Source organism: Passer montanus, unplaced genomic scaffold (genome assembly GCF_014805655.1).
Source record: "Passer montanus isolate IOZ18808 unplaced genomic scaffold, ASM1480565v1 scaffold13, whole genome shotgun sequence".
Classification (NCBI taxonomy): domain Eukaryota; kingdom Metazoa; phylum Chordata; class Aves; order Passeriformes; family Passeridae; genus Passer; species Passer montanus.
In genome coordinates, this window is record NW_024359832.1 from 8,867,156 (window position 1) to 8,884,051 (window position 16,896).

The window sequence follows — 16,896 nt, forward strand, 5'->3', positions numbered from 1 at the left end:
TTTTATTGTTGCAGCTTCCTTCACTCAAGCTATGCAGCATGAATTGTTTCCTAACTTTTGAGAATGTTATTTCAACATGATTTTAAGCATGTATAATATTGAAAGTAAATACTAGCCATATTGAAGTAACTTTCATTTGATGAGAAATTTTTAAAAATCTGAGCTTTAGAAATGTATTCTGAACCAGACATCTTTAACAAAGAGACCTGGAAAACATACTATCAAAATAAAAGAAAAACCCAGAAAAACAATTTAGAGTTTAGATCTGGTTTCCTTTCCACTTTTTGCCTTCTTTTCCCCCTTACATACAACATTCCATTGTGTTACATTACATTTTTTGTAATTAGAATAGAATTGTTGTAGTGGGAAGGGATAGACCCACAGTTATCTTCTAGTATAACGAAAAGTTAAAATGTTTTAAATTTTAGCTAAGGGCTTCAGCTAAGTGCATTGTCCAAACACCTCTTTAACATTTTGGGAAACCTGATCCAGTGTTTGACTACACACTCAGTGAGGAAATGCTTCCTAATGTCCAGTCTAAACCTCCCCTGGCATAGGTTTGAAACATTTTCATACATCCTTGTCACTGGATCTTAGAGAGAAGAGCTCAGCATCCCCTTTTCCGCCTCCCCTCCACAGGAAGCTACAGAGAGAAACAGGTTCACCTCTCAGCCTCCTTTTCTCCTAAAAATAGACATTGGGGCATGATCCAACAAAGAAAAAAATCAGGTGATCTACCAGATCTTACGTATAGTAGTATCTTTTCATGGTAGATTTAGCTAAGATAGGTAGAAAGGAAAAGTTATTCTTTCTATGTTAGTTTTTGCTCTGTGGTTTTAATTTTCAGTTCTCCAAACAAATAGGTAAAAAGACTAATAAATTATTTTTTATAGATGTCTTGATTTGATATTAGTGGTTTGCATGACATTTTACTATGAGTCAGGAAACCACCATGCAGTGATATAAATATTTCTCCTGCAGCATATCCTGCTGTTTTATTTCTGTACCCCTGCAAGGCTAATAAGCTCCATGACTTATTATCATCATCAGGTGAGGGTAACACTCACAAGAGACCAAAGTATTTTGCTATTTATTATACTCAAAGCCAAATCATTTCCTTCACTGTTAGCATAATCAACTATTGACTACAGAAAACTTTCTAGAAAAAGGAAAAAAGCTACAAAGCTACCAGACGTAACTCGAAATTGAGAAAAAAAACCCCAGTGGTTTTCCAAAGAAAGATGTATTACAAATAATGGGATTTACCCTTCATTTTTTAAATATATAATTTTTTAAAAAAGCAATTATACAATGTAAAGTTAACACCAATGAGTATGCCATTGCTCAAAAGAGTAATCCACATTATTAGTAAAACCCTATAAAAGGGGAAGAAACAAAGAAAGAGAGTATGAATTGTAAAGTCTTAAGTCCTCAAAAGTATGCATATTCAAGCAAGCTATTAAAGAAAAAATATGCTGTATGTTATTATTGCCTGAAATATGAAGGAGGAATAATTTTTTTTTATACATAGAATTCAGTTTTGGAGAAAATCATTTTCAACTAAATGATTTTCAATCATTTTCAACTAAAACAAAGTTTTTGTCATTCTTTCTTTCCTGGGGTAAAAAAACCCCAAAACATCCCCCCCCACAAAAATCCACCATATCCCCTGAACTCCCCCTCCCTGCACAAAAAAACCAAAACATCTACCCCAGAACTTTAGGATGACATTATTTTCTATTAGCTCAGGTTTCTTGTAAGGATTTTTTTTGTCATTGTTTCTGTTTTGTTTTTCGTTTGGGTTTTTTTTTAGTTGGTTGGTTTTTGGTTTTTGTTTTTGGCCTACCTCTGCAGAAGGATTAAAAACTACCACTTTGAGTAAAAGAATATCTTATAAAGTAGAATTTTATCTACATAAAAATGTGGAAAAGTAAGGGAGATTTCATCTTCATGAAGACAGTTGTCATTCTGTCACCAGGCTGTGATAAGCACTTCCATAAATAATTATATAATGATAGGTTTATGGTAAAGACACACTGGGATAGAAGTGTGTATGATCTGGAAATAGAGTACTATCTATTACTCAAGGAAAACAGATTTATTCTGATTTAGAAGAAAGATGCAATAGAAAAACTTTGCAATGTACATGAAAGTATTTATGTGTTTGAAATAATTTATGTCCATTTATTTTAAAAAAACTTCAATAAGGAAATATTTAATGCCTTTTTTCTACTTTAGATTAACATTATTCTTAGCTGAACTTAACCTTTGAATAAACATAAAAAATAATTTAAAATGCTAGATTTATGACACTTTAAAATGTAGAAAGAAGTTAAATATAATTCTAGCATAAATACAAATTTATTCTCTCCAGCTAAAGAATCTAATTTACAATAATTAACATTGGAATGTTACTTTTGTTGAAGTCATTCTCACATTAGTGGTTATACTGCTGTCACATAATCATCTGCTACAAGTTTTTTATTTCTAATGACAAATACAAAAATTTAAGTGATACAGCTATGTTGGCTAATATATTTCTGAAAGGTGTGCAGAAGACATAGTATCTTTTAACTTATTCAAAACCCAAACTGAAAGCTAAGTCTGATTTTTTAAAGCACAAAGAGGCATCTTCATTAATACACATCATCACTAAAGGCACCACTTTTTGCTTTGAACTCCAACATTATCAGTGAATGGTCCACCACTTTATTAGAAAGCCTAAAAAAATATTTTTGAACATCTAGATGGATAGTTTAACATTGTCTTAATTACAATTTTAGCAATTTATTCATGTGTAAGAAAAGGATAATTATTCATTAATCATATTAAAACATTCAGCAAAATAATCTTCACTATATTGCTAGCAATAGTATTCCTACGTACTACACTAAAGATAACTTATGGCTCAACACTAAACTAAAGATAACTTATGGGGTTGTTTCAACCCCAACACCTAAATTACAAACATTTCTCCAAATTCTGGAAATTACTCCATTGCATAAGATTTCAGTCAAACTTAAGAAAGGAAAGGACTTTCAGAAATGTTGCTGGAGCAGTGGAAGCTTTGTAAAGTTCTTCCATCCAGCTCCAGATATTAGATGTACTTGTTAAGAACAAATAACTTCTTGGTGGGAGCTAGAAAGACCAGCAAGGCTTGGAAAGGGTCAGAGCAATTCTGTTGGAATTAAGCATTGCCAATTGCTTTTTTAAATCAACAAGATATTCATGTGAAGCTTAGCTTATTTAACACAGTACTCTCAACTCTGATGAAAAATATTTATTTAGGAAAATGAATGTATTGGTTCATATCAAACCCCTGTAGCTCCTTTTCCTTCACTTTTAATATTTTTCTCCCTTTGTTGACAAATTATGTGCTTGCAAATCACCATGAATATAGAGAGATTTTTCAGAAGATGAGAATAGTTGGAGTAAAGGTTGAACTTAATCAAACTAAAACTTGGAAGTAATTTGAAATTAGCAATTATCAGCAGCTTCCCCTTTAGGAAACTCACTGATCTTTACAAAGAACTTCCTATTCTTTTCATATTTTTTCATATATTTTTCAAATATATTTTGCATTTTCATAAAGTTGGGGTTTTTTTCATTTTCTCGTAGTGGTTGTGGCAGAGCTGAAAGCAGATCCTAGACTCTCCAGCTCCCAATATCTATTCTCAATCATAATGTGAAATGAATTTTGAAGCTGGATTCAAGTGGAAACAGCTTAATTCTTGCTGATGCAGGAGGATGAACTGCTTCCCCTGCAAAGATTTCTATTTGACTACCTGAGTTTCTGATTAATCACTGATATTTGAATATAGGTGCCATTTTATTTACTTACAGATAGTTGTCTAACTTTTCTTTTAATACCTATTATTTTGACCTACTATTTTAGAAGCATTTCTGGTTTTATTTTCTCATTCATCCAAGGAAGGGTCTTTGCAAGACAGATCTGCTAAACTGATAAAAATAGTTCTCTCTAGTTAACTATAGTAGTAAATGCAAAGATTTCAAAGGCTGGCCAAGTTTAGATTTCAGAAAGTCAGAAATACACTCAAACTTACAGGAAAACTCTTACCTACTAGACAATTGAGGAAAATATAAATAAATAGTTCTCTATGTGCTTTACTTGAAAATTTTATAAGTATCTTAGGGATCAGAGGCTTGAAGGGCACATATATTTGTATATTTTGCCAGATGTTTCATGTCACAAAACACCACAACTACCACTAAGGTCATCAGAATTTAATATAATGCTAAAAGATAAAATGTCACATTTTTGGTAATGTATGTATACATAGATAAGACTGAATTTAAAAAATATAAGGAGTCTTTTTCAGTAGAAATATGACATTATTTTATAGTAAAATAATATAATTCTAATTATCTTTCTTAATAATTTCAACTTTCTACATATTTTTCTTCTCTGTTTCCCAGGGGAGTGTCTTGTTGCACACACAGAAGTGCCAGCTTGCCCAACTTTATTATTTATCTAAAGTCACATCTATGGAAGTTATGAAAAAGTTATACACAAAGTTCCAACACTCAGGGGCTATGGATGAAGCACAGAAATAAGAAATAGGCATATGAAAATACATGAAGTTAAATAAAAACTATCAGAAATTTGTATAAGTTTATATTTTGCTTTGAGGTCAATCTAGTGTCTGTTTTTGTTACGGGGACTTTCAATACATTCTGAGAGTAATATTCTATTATATATGTGAGAGTCTTGAGACTTGCAGGATTTAGACAATGTGTTGAAGCATACAGTGTTTGATCCAAAGTGTCTGTAATCCAATAAGCATAAAATATAACAGGTTTAGATATTTGCTGCAATTCTGCATCCCTACTTATAGCATTAGTTACAATCTTGTCATTTGAAACTCACAAATAATGATTTGTCTGGTTCAACAGATACTACTTGCAGTGTTTCCATGATATCTCAGTATAAAATGCCAGTTAAGTGAAAAGCATTTACAAAATATAGGGCCTTAAGGATGGAAATATGTGTAGCTTTTTATAATGGTTGTAAATCCCTTCTTTACAGAGTTATAGTAATGTGAATGAAGTTTTAATCTATTTTGTTATAGCAGTATCTCAGAAATACTGTATGCTCAAATATTTTAACCCTTTTGTGGAGTGTAGTTCCTCTGCAAAAAGAAGCAGTCATTGTAGCATCATGCTAAAGAAATTTTAGTCCTGTGTGAGATATAGAAAGGCAAGAATAACTCCAATTTCAACTATCTAAATTAGTTTATTATTTAATTGTTACAAATTTATAATCCCTTTGCAATTACTAGTGAAAAAGATGATGCAAGAAAGTCCCACAATGTCCTCTCAGTGTTCAAGACATTGTGAGATTTTGACAACAAATTGTAAGGCATAACACAGAGACTCTGCTTTCTGAGATTTTGTCAGTGAACATAGGAAAAAAAATATTTTAAAAGGCATTTTAAATGGAATTTCTTCATGTTCAATTGCTCTTTCAAGACCTGTTTGGAAACAGTATTGTAAGCACTTTTGTGAATATATACGTGTATTTCTACAATTGGAAATGATGGGGTTATTTTTTGAAGAGGTAATCAAGGAACTGGCAAATTCATTTAATGAGAGAGTTTGAAGAAATATTTATGAGAAAAATTAGTGAATCAATACAGTAAAATTTTGGAAAAAACCACTTTTTTTGGCAGGAAATCAGAACTGGTTGAAAATCTAGAGAGTAGAAAAAAAATTTTTTGTTCAACTATGTTTTCCACCCTTTCTTGATGAAGAAAAATTAACAATGTTTTCAGCGAATAGAGCAAAAGCGCTCCTGAGTTCCAATACTGAAAAGTACCATTACTTTCCAGGAGGGAACAGTAAGCATTTCACATGCTAGTATTACTAAAACAGCAAAAGCGCTCCTGAGTTCCAATACTGAAAAGTACCATTACTTTCCAGGAGGCAACAGTAAGCATTTCACATGCTAGTATTCCTAAACCTCTTTACATTGTGGTGATCTGAACTTGTTCACGTAAGAAAATTTAAAATAAGATTAATATAAGTGCTAAGAAATAAAGGAATGAATTCTGCTTTGAAGCTTAGGCCACAACTAGTGTCCTTCACTACAATTATGGCTGAACTATTTTAATCCACTGCTGAAGTTCAGCCCTATGTGGATTTCCTCTTTCCACATCAACCTAATGCTGATAGGAAGTGCCAGGTTGTGAGTAGACAGAACACTCTGTCCATGATACAAAGCCAGACTAAAAAGTAACACTTGGCAGCCATTGCTATTCGAAGACTAATGGGCTTTGTATCAGATCCTTTTACCTTAGTTGTTCTTTGCTCTCCTCTTTCCTGAGCTGACAGTCTTAACAGGATGCTAGTTAATGCTTGTGGGGTCACCAGCACCTCTCCAGTTGGCAATACTCTCGAAGTGCTAACTCATTTTATACAAGCCAGTTAACTGTCACCTGAGAGTAATGACTTTCTATCACTACTGAACTGAACTTGATTCAATTCTTTTACTATTTATCTTCACAGTAATAAACAAATTTGTCTTGTCAGTACAGTTTGTTTGCTTAGGCCCTTCTTAAAAAGAAGCTTCTAAATGTCTGTTACATGTGACAGAAAATACAACAGTACTAGACAGAGAGGAGAGGTGGTAGAGAGAATATTTTCATTTTATAAGTTTCTTAAGTTCCTCAATTAACATAGCATGCTTGATAACATCTATCAAGTAACTTCAAGATAATGCCTTTCTTTATGTTTTGGAAAGTTTTTCCCCTTAAAATTCATAGCACGAACAACAGCATGTGGGACTCTACCTGCTCAAAGCTAAAGGCAATTGTTTCCTTTTGAAGAGAAAAGCAAGAGAAAAATATTCACTTATCTAAACCTTTGGGGGCATCTTGGGTTTTTCTGCATTTTCCCATTACTATTTGTGAGATTAGATCTGACTGTGTCTCAAGTTTCCATATCTATACTCCTGGCAAGTGAGCTATGCCTCTAAGCAACATCCTTTGTTAGAAACAGTGCACTGTGGCAATACAGAGCCTGTCCTCTGTATTGTCATTTATAAAATCTAGGATGTATTTGACTCTGTCTTTGGCTCTCACAACTATTTTGTTTTGCCATTCTCTGTGAGTCAGCTTCTTATGCCACTGTTATTTCCCAAAGTTTAATTCTGCAGATATGACCATTTCCAGTATAGGAGGAAACAATGAGTGGGAAAAATCAATTCTATTATTGTCCCTTGCACACTGCTGTTGAGTTCCTCATATTGAATAAAAAACACATAAAGACATTTTGGTGTATATTAAATTTGATTTTTTCCTTTCACCCTTTACCCTTCATCCTTGGTGTCATCCAAGTAGAGAACTATGGCAGAATATATTATTTTAGAATTGCTTCCAAGAAAAGGAAAAGATAATACAGTGTCAAAATTATTAAATCCTGTTCTTCTTACAGCTTTTCTCAGGCCAATGTTAATTGCTAAAATATGAGAGGGCTATCTGGGGCATGCTAAGAGCAGAACCAGAGTCCATGCTGCTTCTCTCCTCTGCCTCTTTACTGTACTTCTGTACAACACCACGTTGGAAAGAGGGCTTCAGGAAGGATGTGAGTCATCCAGGCAGACTCCATGACTCTTGAGTCATACTGTGCAGGTTCCTTGCATATTGTCAAATGGAACAGTCACCTTTTTTTTTAGGTCTCCAGGAGTGTGTAAATTTTTTCTTACATGCCTTATATGTCATTACAAAATTTATTTCATCATGCTGTTACAAGCTTTCAATAAGAACTAAAACTTTCTGTACATATAATTAAGCAGGTCTCATTTTAACTACCTTTGCCCACCCTTTTTTTTTACCAAAAATAATTTAACCGAATAATGAAACTGCAGGAAATACAAAATATTAATCATGCTATGGGTCATTGAATGAGACATATTAAAACACAACCAAAATACTTAAATTTCTCATATTTTAAAAATCACCATACATGATAATGTTACTCATGGTTACTCCTCTTTTGTCTATTTAACCCCCTTAGCCCTAGAAACCACCAGAAAACTAGAAAACAAAGTTAGCTATTTTATTACTCTCTCAAGCACTTGAATAAAGTCTGTGTAGGAGATAGCTAGAACCAGCACATATCCAGAGCTGTCAATTCTACTGATATATTACAACAATCCCCATATTATTATTGCAATACATAGCAGAATATGAAAAGAATGTTGGCATAAATTTTCTTATTCAGTAGCAGGGAGTGATGGCCACTGTTAATAGAATTAGACATTGAGAGATATTAATAAAATAACATATCATGCATATATAAATTTATCTCTCAAATATTTTGTTAAAAAAAAAACCTAATAGGCTTCTATTCTTTACTCAGAGACTAGAAGTTTATTTTTTTTGAGTAACAACAGTAGAAGATAAAATTACAACTCTCTTTGCCTTCTTTTCATAATGAAAGTTTGCAATGTCATATTCCACTGATAATGTTACTTTAATATCTCATGATGATGTGAATATTATTGCATTGCCCCAAAAAAGGACAGATTCGCCTCTTCAAAGAAAAGATGAATTAATTTGAGCAGGACAACTACTTAAGAAAACCACTGACTGTGCAGCTGAAATACTAAAAAGACAGTAGGATAGCAGGGCACAAATATCACACACTTTTTGAATTATTGAGATTTAATTTAAAGAACCTTTTCCCAGAATCCTCTCTATGGACAGTACTGATCTCTATAGCACTATTATAATTTCAGAAAAAATTGTAACAAAAATCCTTGGATCAAGAAAATAAATCTGCCACAAAACCATAATGGGAGAAAACTAACACTTTGGTGGAAGATAGTCCTATCTCTTGTTGACATGCAATTTTAGATATGATACACTTTGATTTGTCTTCCCTTTGTGATGAAATAATGCAGAGTGCTTATAAAAAGAACAAGTACCCCTGCAGGGATCTTCAGGGTTGATTTATTTCTTAAATATAGCTAAAAAACAGGTTAAAGCAAGTAAGTTGGGGAAGCTCATATGGGCACACTTGATAGCAAGAAAGCAATAATCAATATAAATTATCAATACTGTTCTTCCTTCACTGCCTTTACACCTTACTTTTTTTATTATCCAAACAGAAGTTTACTTTTATGTCTTAATTTCCTATTTTACATTTTAGAAAAAAGTACAGCTTTCAATAATCCATCAAAGCAATCTTTTGTTATTTATTTAGTGAGAGATGCTTTTGTCCTTTCTAAAAAGCTGTATAAGAATGGACAGCTCCTTTAAACATGAATGGCAATTTATCTACAATAAAATATTTGCAATAAATATTAATAGAATTTATTACTCTAGGCTGCAGAAAAAAAAGCATCTTATAAAATACTGATTACTAAAATACCTTTTCTTACATAACAAATGCTGACTTTTGCATTTATTATGTAAGAAATAAATCTGTGCACAAAAATTGTGTTGGAACATAAAACCTCTGGTTTTTGGTAGTGGGAGTTTTGTTGTTATTGTTGTTCCTTACCCAAAACAAGTCAAGAAGCCCTGAAATATTAAGTTACTGTATTAATAAATTGAAGACATTTCTTAAAAATTCTCATGTCTTGTTCTAGGATATGCCATGAATTTTTTTACTTATTCAAAGCATTTGAGTTGGCATTCACATCAAATGCTGTGTTGCTGTTGAGGCAAAAAAGGCAATATAGGTGTCACTGTAGTAATATTCAGAAATACTCAAATGTTTGAATTCATATTATGCTTGCATTTAAATCCTTTTCTTATCATATAAATTGTTCCATTTCTCTGAAAATAATTTATAAAATATAAATATAAAATAGAATTTTCAGAACTACAGATTACACATATACGGGAGTTCCTAATTCCTTTAAATACCTTTCTGTAGATTTTGGTATACTAAACATACATTTATATTTGCTAAAATACATAAGAGATAGACAGAGTTGTCTTCAATTTTTAGGGTTTAGACCTTTTGTAATAATAACTGAATACAGGATTTCTTATACAGCAGCAAATTTTAGTATAGGTACAAATAAATATATTCTCATTAAAAAATTCCTATACACTGTTCCTTTGAAGACTAGGAAGTTTATTTTTCCTTTGTTCAATCCAAGAATAATGGGAATCACTTTGAAAACCTCATTGGGAAAAAGATATTAATAGTTGCACGCAATGAAAACTGGACAAATTTAAATATGTTAATCCATAAAGATTACTAAATGCACATTATGTGGCCCAGGGAATCAGAATTCCCAACTGTTGATGTATAGAAGACTACTTGGAAAACAAACCAGTTTATTTGTTCTGGTATACTTTTCTCTGAGCACCTTATTTTGGTCACCAAATGGTCTTTGGTCTGACCCTACACATTATCTAGATTTCCCATAAATAGAGGAAAAAGTATTTTTCACTGAAATGAAGATGAAATACCCCTATGCTTTGGATCTTCATCATACTTGAAGATTTGAAGGGATAGAAAGATCTAATGTTGTCCAGAAAATGAAAGAATCTATGATTAAATAAAGCCAACTGGGAAATTGAGTATGTTGAAATGACTGATTGGAACAGAGGAAAAATAAATTTCCGTTGAAGCTTTGCATTAGATTTTTTTCAGGAAAGAGCCTGCCTTGGATGCAAAGGTTGCTAAATATTCCATTCATAAACCAGATGTCTGTTCTTCCTTGAGTCTGTAAATTTTGGAATGCATTTTGCCTTCCATCTACATTAAGGACTGCGACAGTATCAAAGGGAGTTCTGCAATCTGCATCAGTGGGAGGCTGCCTGAGCTAGCAGCTGGCACGGAAGACTTGGACAAAAGCCTAACTTCACTAAGTCAGTTGCAAAACCTTCATCAAACTGGAAGTTGATGCTCAAATTATTACTTTTTGAGGGGTGCACAATGTTTGGTCAGTTCACAGCATGACAGTGGACATACTGCTTTACTTTCTGATCACTTAGTTCTCCACTTGTCAGTTTAGTACGTTCGTTCATATCCACCTCAGTGAATTGATTTGAAATTCATAGATGAGGCAGGTTATATAACTGCAACTGTCTAGATCTCATGAGTATTTGCAGTGAGAACTGACTCACTGAGATGTGTACAAGTGTGCACACCCACATGCACATACAAACCCCTCCCTCACTGCTTCATCCTAACAGATATAACTGCAGGTGTGGCTCTTTAAAAATCCAAAGTCTTCCTCCACTTTAAATTATTGGTAAAAAACTCATGTAATGTAAACATGGACTTTCTTTTTTAAAGGGTAATAAAAGAAATCAAAGTTTTAGTACGTAGCATTTCAAGTTATCTGGCATCAATAGGCTATTTTTAACAGTGGTGAACAGTTATTGCTGAGTGTATTTTCTTTTTAAGAGCAGGATACTGAAATCAGGAGTGGAGGAAGAAATCCTATAATATGATTTTTCAGAAAAAAGGCATATGCTATTCACTCTGCAGCACAAAAGGAGCTAGAACAAATACAATGGGAAAGCAACAGAGAGAAGAGGAAGATATATACAATTCTATTCAGAAAATCAGAAAAGTGCTGAATAATTTGTTTTGCTACCAATGCATGGGGGTAGATTTCCAATACAGAAATAAGCATTCTTTCTTTGATTCCAGCAGATCCAAGCATATGTTCTCTGAGAAGTTAAAATCCTGATCTAGCAGAAAACCACTCACAGCAAACTCAGGTACTCTTCATGAACAGAACAGAGAAGTTGTTGATAATTGTATAGTCAAGGAAAATAGAGAAGATATAAAAAAATGCTATTCTACTGTCTTCAATGAGAGCTATTTCTGATTGTATTTGGTATATATTTGGGGCTTTACTTTGCACAGAGCATTTTAAGTACCATGTAAACACAGAATGGTTAAATATAAAAATAAATATCAGCACTAGGAGTTTGACACAAAGTATATTTCCCTCATTTCTATTACAAGTATTTATGCATAACACTTCAAAATACAAGCAATTCTTAAAGAATAGGCAGAATATAGTTTTGAAACTTGAAGTACTAATGTGCATATAGATTATCAAATTTGTTCCTTTGTTGAAAAAATTCACAGACATATGGGGTAAGGTGATCTAAAGGAACAAAGTAAAATATTAGAAATGAAAAAAATCAAGGAGAAAAGCAGCCAATGTTCTTCTGAGACAGGTTCCCTGCCTTACATAAGACTGCACTAGTGTATCAGGGATTCCTGCACAGTTTGTCTTCTGTCTTACAAGCTAGGCTTTTTCTTTCCTCTTATAAAATGTCTTTTCACAGATCTTATCAGAATGCTATATTCTCAAAAAAAAACCTGATATCATTCAAGATATCATTCATCACTGAATATGTATGTGTTCCAAAACATTACCCATGTATGTTGCCAGTGTTACAGAATCCAAAATTCATCATATGCCTAATTATAGGTTAAGATTCATCAGAAACAAGGGTAAGAATTTTTATGTATTTGTATTATATAATAATTTTTGCAGCACTTTCTTGTATTTTGGGTTCATGCATGCAGAGTGATATTTAAGAAAAAGTAGAGGCAGCAGCCGTGACAGAATAAAAAGAAACCAACCAAACAAGAAAGGAACAGTTACTGTGTAACCATTACACTAAAAACCTTTACTGACTCAGCTTCTGAGATGGACTACTTACATCAATTTTCAGGATACACTTTTAAAACAAAATTATTCTTATGCAATTTTAGGACTTGAATTCAGGAGGAAAGAACATTTGAAAATAATGGGAACTGCAAAAATGCAGTCATTCTCTGAAATAAGTCAACGAGTGTCTGTTTGCCATTATACAATAAGGACAGTTAAGTCTTCAGGAACCTTAAGCTGTATTATTTGCACTATAAAAAGCTAAAGGAAAATAGATTCTGTAAAGATGGTTTCTCTAAATTAATGTATTATTTTCTTCACACTTTGGTACAGAGAACAGATTAAGAATCTATTTCACAAGCAAAAGTGAGAGAATGGTCTTATAGATAAAATTAATTATATGTATTAATTGTCAAAATTCACTTCACATTTTCAAGCCATCCTGTCACATATTATGAATCCCTTCTTTATACTGATGGTGGAACTTTGACTCTTGCAGTCTAAATCTGAAATTGTAATTGAAAATAGAGCATATTATCAGACTATGTGAACCAAGGAAATGCACTTCTCTTCCCTGGCTTTTATTTCATGTGTCAGTCAGAGCGTAATTTATCTACTGATTTCTTTTTGGGAGTCAAGTAACTGAATCACAAAAATTCTGAGCTCCTTTTTAAGCTCTGCTCCTTACTTTATCTGTGACTTCAGACATGTCACTTAATCTTTCTTTACTCCATTTCCCCCTGCAAAAATGGAATCTGTAAACCATTCCTTATTTTCCTTCTTTCACAAAGACGACTGCTCTTCTCCAACTGTATTTGATATTGAAACATGGGCTAACCTAACATTCTGTGCTGCAGATCAAAGACATGTTCATGTAGAAGTACCTGAGCTAGCTTTAAGGCAGATATCTCAGGTGTGGCATACAGTTTAATTAGGACTGCATGGAAACAAATCTCGAGGGAAGATCATACAAGCCATAACCTGCAGTGCTGCAGTTTCACCACTGTAGGTCCTCTAGCTAAATTGAAAAAAAAAAAAACAAAAACCCCAACCTGATTAGGCCACTACATGCATAAATAAACTGTAGGAATGCAGAAATTGGAGGGTAGGGAAAGGAATATAATGAAATATTTCTGAGAGTTGCAAGAAACATGGGAGAGACCTAATGGAACCAGGTGAAGAGAAACGAAACAGAACAATGAAAGCTCTATTTAAAGATCATATCTTTAATAACATAGGAATTAATATGAAAAGGCTCTCTTGTCCATTCTTCTGATTTTGGGAATACATCTCCAGTTATCCCTACCTTTGCTAGAAGAAGATTTATAACCTAGGAAGATTTATAATTCAAAGGAAAGGTAAACTATAAGGAAACATAACAATCCATAGTATTTGAAAACTAAAATGGAATGTTTCCATGCTCTTCTTCATAATGAAACAAAAGGAACAGACACTAAACAGTTAAGTAAGAGTTAAAAAAAATGAACCCCAAATATTTTTGTTAGCCTTCACAGGATTTCACTGTTGAAAGACATTGTTCAGGCCAGTAACTTATCTTGTGGTAAATTAAGTGTGGTTTTAGTACTATTATTATTATTATTTAGAAAATCACATGATGACTATTAACTGTTGAGGTCAGGAGGAGAAGTAATTCCGGAAGTTTCTGTCACAGAGTGTTTTCAAAATTTTCTTCTGAGATGTCGCATTAGGCATGGTCAGAACTAGAAAGCTATGACAAAAGACCAGGAAACTAATTTACCATGGTAATGTATTTGCCCTTGATATACAAATATGAATGTAATGGAAATGTTCTTCAGAAAATTATTGTGCAATTTACATTAAGACAGTACCATTCTAACAGCAAAATCAGAGAATGCTGCACATATGAGCAGAATTTCTTTGCAAGGAAAGCTCCAAGGGCAGGGGATAAATTAACTCAGAAGTTACTTTTGGTTCTGCAGATTTTGCTAATTAACAAGATCTTTGCATACTGAATTTTCACAGTCAATCTGCTAACATTTTTTCTTCTTTCTTTTTTTTTTTCTCCCACATCTGACACCACAGCTAATCAGCAGAATAAAACTTCAATCTACATCTGACAGTCATGTAGGCTGCTGGGCAATGTTCACCATATTCTAAGAAAATCAACCCCCTTATCCGTTTTTTTCCACTTTTCTAGTGTTTTATTCTCAACTGAGAAAATGTAAAGAAACTCTTAACAGCAAATAGAAAGTTGAATTTCCCATATACTCTGCCTGTGAACTGAAGCTTTTAAATTTGCTTTAGCTATAAAGATTACTTGTTTTACTTAGTCATCTAGGCTTGAAAAAAAAAAAGAAGGAAACATATTGGAAGGTTTCATGTACTGTGCTGAAGATTATTATTTCAAATTTTAAAATGAAAGGAAATACAAAGCAATTAGTTATAACTGCATTGTTTCACACCAACTGAAATTAAACGGTAAATATTTGAAGTAGAAATTAATGACCAAAATCACTTCCAAAATGCTGTTTCCATGAAAAATCCTCATAAAAATCCAGTATAAATCCTGATTAAAACTTAAACTAGCCAAACACTGCAGATTACCTAGATTCCAATTAAATGTGACAAATGCACACTTGACAGACTTCAATTTCAATTCTATTTCTGTCAGAATGATCCATTATTATTGAAGATTAAATTATCAGAATTTGAACAATTCAATAATTAAAATACAAGTGGACTTAAGAATCATGTGACAGAAAACTCTCACTCAAATATCAGGTAATACATATACGAAGGAGCAAAAGTATATTCCATCCTGTTCCATCATTATTTATAGATTATTGCTAACAGAAATTCCTGAAGGTAGATGACTTGACACTGTTAAAATCTTGTCTTTAAAATGTGACAGAAAAATCCAGAAAACTGTACAGTAAAATTTTCACCACAGTATCACCCAGCTTTTAAAGATTTCTGTTCAAGGTTTTATAAAGAAGGAGGAAATCCTGGTTCTATTCATATTTTACCATGCAAAATTTTTTTACTGGAGATTTTTGTTCATTCGCCATGAACTAATGTATTTATCTACCTCTATGTTTCCATCTATTAATGTTAGAATACTATTTTTAAAACCAAATCCAAGAAAATCATCCTACCAAATATAAAATAATCTATTTTCAAAAAAAGAAGCATCTAAAATATTTTAGTTATTAGAATGTAATTCCAGTTTTTGCATCAATATAAAAACTTAACTATTTTGATTTAACCTATGACACGGCTCAAGCACTTTTCATTTTCAATTTCACTTCAGTTAGTGTGATTTTCTTTTTCTTTGGCTACCAAATACATTAAAAATATATTAATTTCTGATTCTACAGTTTCTCCAGTATGGATCATGCATATCCTATATTAAAATTCTTTCTGAATTCAGAACTTAATGTCTACAAATTATCTATATTGTGGGATGTCCAAGGGAATTGACAAGTTGTTTAATTTTATCATCCTAACCACACAAAACAGACAATAAAATAATCAGCCCAATTTAGGTACAAATTCTACAAGCTTTTTTCCTGAAATTTTTTCCACTAATACCATTATCACCTACCACATTTTCCCCCTACCACATCCCCAGAAAAATGAAAAGTAAACAAATATATTCATATAAACAACGAAGGAAAATATATAAATGCAAATGTATAAATGTGCATAACCTAATATAAGTTTAGATGGATAATACTGTCTTCCTTTTCAGTCAATTACTTTTTTTTGCTATTGGGATATACAGTTCAAGCATATGTAGACTGCTGTAGCCATTCTTCAGCAATGTACACTAGATTTGGAAATATCTTCCCATGAAAAATAGCATCGTTTTAATGGGTTGACATGTCTATCTCAGATAAGACAAAACCCCAAGAACAATTATTCAGTATTGCAATCTCCAAAAACTAACATGCACTTAGCCAAACTAATTAATTCATTCTATAACAAAAAAATATACCACCTTTCTTGCATGTACCCACCTATTAGAACTGAATTAGAAAACACATTAATTCTTTGATTATCAAAAATCTGTACACTTTGACATGTATTAATTTATTTTGTTGTTTATGGGCAAATGAAAATACAATGAAGTCAGTCTCTGACTTCATAAAACTTAAGATCAACGCAAAAAAGTGGAGAACAGTGAAATATTTGTGTTTGGTAAAATATATTTCAAAAGAGTAAGTCCTTTTGGTTTTTAAATCCTGAATATTTTTAGATAGAAAGAAAAACAACCTAACCTGAAACTTATACTA

At 32.5% G+C, this 16,896-nt stretch overlaps 1 protein-coding gene across 1 annotated transcript in view; it reads right to left on the reverse strand.

Moving 5' to 3' along the window:
* Positions 1–16,896, reverse strand: part of PCDH7 (protocadherin 7) — a 262,286-nt gene that overhangs the window by 125,082 nt on the left and 120,308 nt on the right. The gene's annotated exons all lie outside the window — the stretch shown is intronic.